Below are 6,000 nucleotides of genomic sequence, written 5' to 3'. Positions count from 1 at the left end.
GACTTAAAACATTTTTTTGTACAAACCCTACAAAATATCTAGCCACTGTCAGTAGATACGATGGGTGTGTAAGAGGCACATCTCCTTATCTGTTTTTAGAACAAAGTTGCCTCACCAAAACTGTGGTGAAGTTGGGAGGTCAGTGTCATTGATTCAAGGTGCACCTGCGCCATCTTATTTGTACATGTTTCTGGTTAATATTTTCTTATTCATGTAATGCCCAACCTTACTGTTTTGTCTGTCTCCACTTTGCCAGTTTTTGCTAGTGACTGAAGTGGCTCAATGACTGCATCAATCTTTGATATTCTATAAGGAATTATTCTCTTTCAGAAACTATTTACAGTAAGTAAATAACCTCACCCTTGTGCTTTATACTTACATCTTTAGCCCATAACAGGACATGTATAGCCTATAGTAGGATATAATTGTTCCAGTTATACCTATCAAATGTATTTACAGAAGGTAAATATCCTTGTGCTTTATACTTCCATACAGTACCAGTCAAAAGTTTGGACACACCTACTCATGCCAGGGTTTTTTTCGTTATTTTTACTATTTTCTACATTGTAGAATAATAGTGAAGACAGTAACCAAAAAACTGTTAAACAAATCAATCTATTTCATATGTGAGATTCTTCAAAGGTGCCACTTTACCTTGACAGCTTTGCACACTCTTGGCATTCTCTCAACCAGCTTCACGAGATAGTCACCTGGAATGCATTTCAATTAACAGGTGTGTCGCCCTAAGTTAATTTGTGGAATTTCTTTCCTTAATGCATTTGAGCCAATCGGTTGTGTTGTGACAAGGTGGGGGGGGGGGGTAAAACAGAAGATAGCCCTATTTGTTAAAAGTCCATATTATGGCAAGTGGAGCTCAAATAAGCAAAGAGAAACGACAGTCCATCATTACTTGAAGGTCATCATTACATGAAGGTCAGTCAATTCAGAAAATGTCAAGAACTTTGAAAGTTTCTTCAAGTGCAGTCGCAAAAACCATCGAGCGCTATGTTGAAACTGGCTCTCGTAAGGACCGCGACAGGAATGGAAGACCCAGAGTCTGCTGGGTCTCTGCTGCAGAGGATAAGTTCATTAGAGTTACCAGCCTCAGAAATTGCAGCCCAAATAAATGCTTCACAGAGTTAAAGTAACCGACACATCTCAACTGTTCAGAAGAGACTCTGTGAATCAGGCCTTTGTGGTTAAATTGCTGAAAAGAAACCACTACTATAGGGCACCAATAAGAAGAGACTTGCTTGGGCCAAGAAACATGAGCAATGGACATTAGACCAGTGGAAATTTGTCCTTTGGTCTGAGGTCCAAATTAGAGATTTTTGGTTCCAACCGCTGTGTCTTTGTGAGACGCGGTGTGGGTGAACGGATGATATCCGCATGTGTATTTCCCACCGTGAAGCATGGAGGAGGAGATGTTATGGTGTGTGCGTGCTTTGCTGGTGACACTGTGATTTATTTAAAATTCAATGCACACTTAACCAGCATGGCTACCACAGGATGGCATATCGCTGCAGAATGCTATCTGTTTTGAGCTTAGTGGGACTATCATTTGTTTTTCAACAGGACAATGACCCAACACACCTCCAGGCTGTGTAAGGGCTATTTTACCAAGAAAGAGAGTGATGGAGTGCTGCACCAGAAGACCTCGCCATCACAATCACCCGAACTCAACCCAATTGATATGGTTTGGGATGAGTCGGACCTCAGAGTGAAGGAAAAGCAGCCATCAAATGCTCAGGAAAATAATTCCAGGTGAAGCTGGTTGAGAGAATGCCAAGAGTGTGCAAAGCTGTCATCAAGGCAAATGGTGGCTATTTGAAGAATATCACTTTTTTGGTTCCTGAATGATTCCATATGTGTTATTTCATGGTCTTGATGTCTTCACTATTATTCAGCAATGTAAAAAATTGTAAAAATACATTAAAACCCTAGAATGAGTAGGTGTTTCTAAAATGTTTGACCTGTAGTTTAGGTCTTTGTCGTATCTGAGCCTAAACCACAGCCCAAGCAGCCCTGGACTTGCCCACTGGATTTCCTTTTCCAGTGGCTGTGGTTGTATCCTTCCTTCACTGGCTATCTGTGGCGCAGCATTTGGTCACTTCTTGCTGAAATTGAAATGCTATGTGTTGAAGTACTTGCAATTGAGTTGAGCACCTGCAGCATCCATCACAATATATCAGATGGCATATCCACCTTTAAAGACTTTCAGGGCAATTACTTTAGACTGAGATGTGAAGTTCCAAGCAGAAATGTTGATTGACAAGAATAAAATGCTCCCTCCAGTGACGACTCTAGTAGGCTTATACACATGGACTACTGTATATTCTTAAAATTGACAACATTACCGTCAATTATGCATGTGGTTATAAGAATGAAGATAAACAATAATAATGATTTTGAATAATTGGATAACTTGACATACTCAACTCTGTCACAGTCTCACAACCCTGTTATGATCAAACAAGTACCAAGGTTGAGTGGAAAACTCAAAATGGCCAAAGCTCCTCATTTGGTGAAGAACGGGAGACCACATGGCATGCATGAAATTAAGAAATTAGAATACTATTACTTATCTTTATTTCATGTAACAGAGTTGAGTTGTTGAGCTCGACGACCCCAATCTAACAATAAATATTGATGAAATATAGATATCAAATAATTTGATCACTTTCCTGTCTTTGCACCAACAACACCTCTGCCACGCTGATCCTCAACATGTGGGCCCCACAAGGGTGGGTGATCAGCTCCCTCCTGTACTACCTGTTCACCCATGATTGCGTGGCCATGCACGTCTCCAACTCAATTATCAAGTTTGCAGACGACACAACAGTGGTAGACCTGATTACCAACAACGACGAGACAGCCTACAGGGAGGAGGTGAGGGCCCTGGCGGAGTGGTGCCAGGAAAATAACCTCAACGTCAACAAAACAAAGGAGCTGATTTTGGACTTCAGGAGACAGCAGAGAGAGCATGACAGGGCCACAGTGGTAAGGGTGAAAAGCTTCAAATTCCTCGCAGTGCACACCACTGACAACCTGAAATGGTCCTTTCACACAGACAGTGTGGTGAAGAAGGCACTAACAACGCTCAGGACGCTGAAGAAATTTGGCTTGCCCACTAAGACCCTCAAGAACTTCTACAGATGCAACATTCAGTGCATCCTGTCAGGCTGTATCATCGCCTGGTATGGCAATTGCACCGTCCGCAACTGTAAAGCTCTCCAAATGATGGTGCGTTCAGCCCAGCGCATCTCTGGGGCCACACTGCCTGCCCCCCAGGACATCTAGAGCACCTGGTGTCACAGGAAGGCCAAGAAGATCATCAAGGACCTCTCACCTGAGCCATGGCCTGTTCACCCCGCTACCATCTAGAAGGCTGAGACAGTATAGGTGTATCAAAGCTGGGACCAAGAGACTGAAAAACAGCTTCCACCTCCATTACACACTCAGATTGTTAAATAGTCACCACTAGCCGGCCTCCGCCCAGTACCCTGCCCTGATCCTTAGTCACTGTTACTAGCCGGCTATCACCTGCTACTCTACCCTACTTCTTAGAGACTGTTGCCCTAGGTACATAGTCATTGAACACTGGTCACTTTAATAATGTTTACATACTGTTTTACACACTTCATATGTGTATTCTAGTCAAGGCTCATCCTATATAACTACTGCTGTACACACCTTATCTATCCATATACTGTCAATACACACCATTATATAAATACAGTATATAAACTCAGCAAAAAAACAACAAAACAACTTTTTCAAAGATAATTGGTAAAAATACAAATAACTTAACAGATGTTCATTGTAAAGGGTTTAAACACTGTTTCCAATGCTTGTTCAATGAACCATAAACAATTAATGAACATGCACTTGTGGAACGGTCGTTGAGACACTAACAGCTTACAGACGGTAGGCAATTAAGGTCACAGTTATGAAAACTTAGGATACTAAAGAGGCCTTTCTACTGACTCTGAAAAACACCAAAAGAAAGATGTCCAGGGTCCCTGCTCATCTGTTTGAACGTGCCTTAGGCATAATGCAAGGAGACATGAGGACTGCAGATGTGGCCAGGGCAATAAATTGCCATGTCTGTACTGTGAGACGCCTAAGGGAGACAGGACGAACAGCTGATTGTTGTCACAGTGGCAGACCATGTGTAACAACACCTGCACAGGATCGGTACATCCGAACCTGACATCTGCGGGACAGATACAGGATGGCAACAACAACTGCCCGAGTTACACTAGGAACTCACAATCCCTCCATCAGTGCTCAGCCTGTCCGCAATAAGCTGAGAGAGGCTGGACTGAGGGCTTGTAGGCCTCTAGTGGTGTGGGGGCTGTGCTTTGGCAAAGTGGGTGGGGTTATATCCTTCCTGTTTGGCCCTGTCCGGGGGTGTCTTCGGATGGGGCCACAGTGTCTCCTGACCCCTCCTGTCTCAGCCTCCAGTATTTATGCTGCAGTAGTTTATGTGTCGGGGGGCTAGGGTCAGTTTGTTATATCTGGAGTACTTCTCCTGTCCTATTCGGTGTCCTGTGTGAATCTAAGTGTGCGTTCTCTAATTCTCTCCTTCTCTCTTTCTTTCTCTCTCTCGGAGGACCTGAGCCCTAGGACCATGCCCCAGGACTACCTGACATGATGACTCCTTGCTGTCCCCAGTCCACCTGACTGTGCTGCTGCTCCAGTTTCAACTGTTCTGCCTTATTATTATTCGACTATGCTGGTCATTTATGAACATTTGAACATCTTGGCCATGTTCTGTTATAATCTCCACCCGGCACAGCCAGAAGAGGACTGGCCACCCCACAAGGCCTGGTTCCTCTCTAGGTTTCTTCCTAGGTTTTGGCCTTTCTAGGGAGTTTTTCCTAGCCACCGTGCTTCTACACCTGCATTGCTTGCTGTTTGGGGTTTTAGGCTGGGTTTCTGTACAGCACTTTGAGATATCAGCTGATGTACGAAGGGCTATATAAATACATTTGATTTGATTTGATTTGTAAGGCAGGTCCTCACCAGATATCACCGGCAACCACATTGTCTGTGGGCACAAACCCATGGTCGCTGGACCAGACAGGCATGGCAAAAAGTGCTCTTCACTGACGATTTGCGGTTTTGTCTCACCAGGGGTGATGGTCGGATTCACGTTTATCGTCAAAGGAATGAGTGTTACACCGAGGCCTGTACTCTGGAGCGGGATCGATTTGGAGGTGGAGGGTCCGCCACAGTCTGGGGCAGTGTGTCACAGCATCATCGGACTGAGCTTGTTGTCATTGCAGGCAATCAATGCTGTGCGTTACAGGGAAGACATCCTCCTTCCTCATGTGGTACCCTTCCTGCAGGCTCATCCTGACATGACCCTCCAGCATAACAATGCCACCAGCCATACTGCTTGTTCTGTGCGTGATTTCCTTCAAGACAGGAATGTCAGTGTTCTGCCATGGCCAGCGAAGAGCTCAATCCCATTGAGCATGTCTGGGACCTGTTGGATTGGAGGGTGAGGGCTAGGGCCATTCCCCCCCAGAAATGTCTGAGAACTTGCAGGTGCCTTGGTGGAAGAGTGGGGTAACATCTCACAGCAAGAACTGGCAAATCTGGTGCAATCCATTGTAACGGATGTCGTCTGGAGATAGAGAGGAGGACCAAGGTGCAGCGTGGTAAGTGTTCATGTCTTTCTAATAAATAAACTGAACACTGGAACAAAACAATTACATGATGTGAACAAAGCGAAACAGTACCGTGTGGCCCAAACACTCACACTGAAACAAACACCCACAAACCAAAAGTGAAACCCAGGCTACCTAAGTATGATTCTCAATCAGGGACAACAATTGACAGCTTCCTCTGATTGAGAACCATACTAGGCCGAACTCAAAAACCAACATAGAAAAACAAACATAGACTGCCCACCCCAACTCACGCCCTGACCATACTAAGACAAATACCAAAAACAAAGGAACTAAGGTCAGAACGTGACATCTATGAGGT

This window comes from Oncorhynchus mykiss, chromosome 14, assembly GCF_013265735.2.
Source record: "Oncorhynchus mykiss isolate Arlee chromosome 14, USDA_OmykA_1.1, whole genome shotgun sequence".
Taxonomy (NCBI): domain Eukaryota; kingdom Metazoa; phylum Chordata; class Actinopteri; order Salmoniformes; family Salmonidae; genus Oncorhynchus; species Oncorhynchus mykiss.
Note: the sequence above shows the minus strand (reverse complement) of the source record.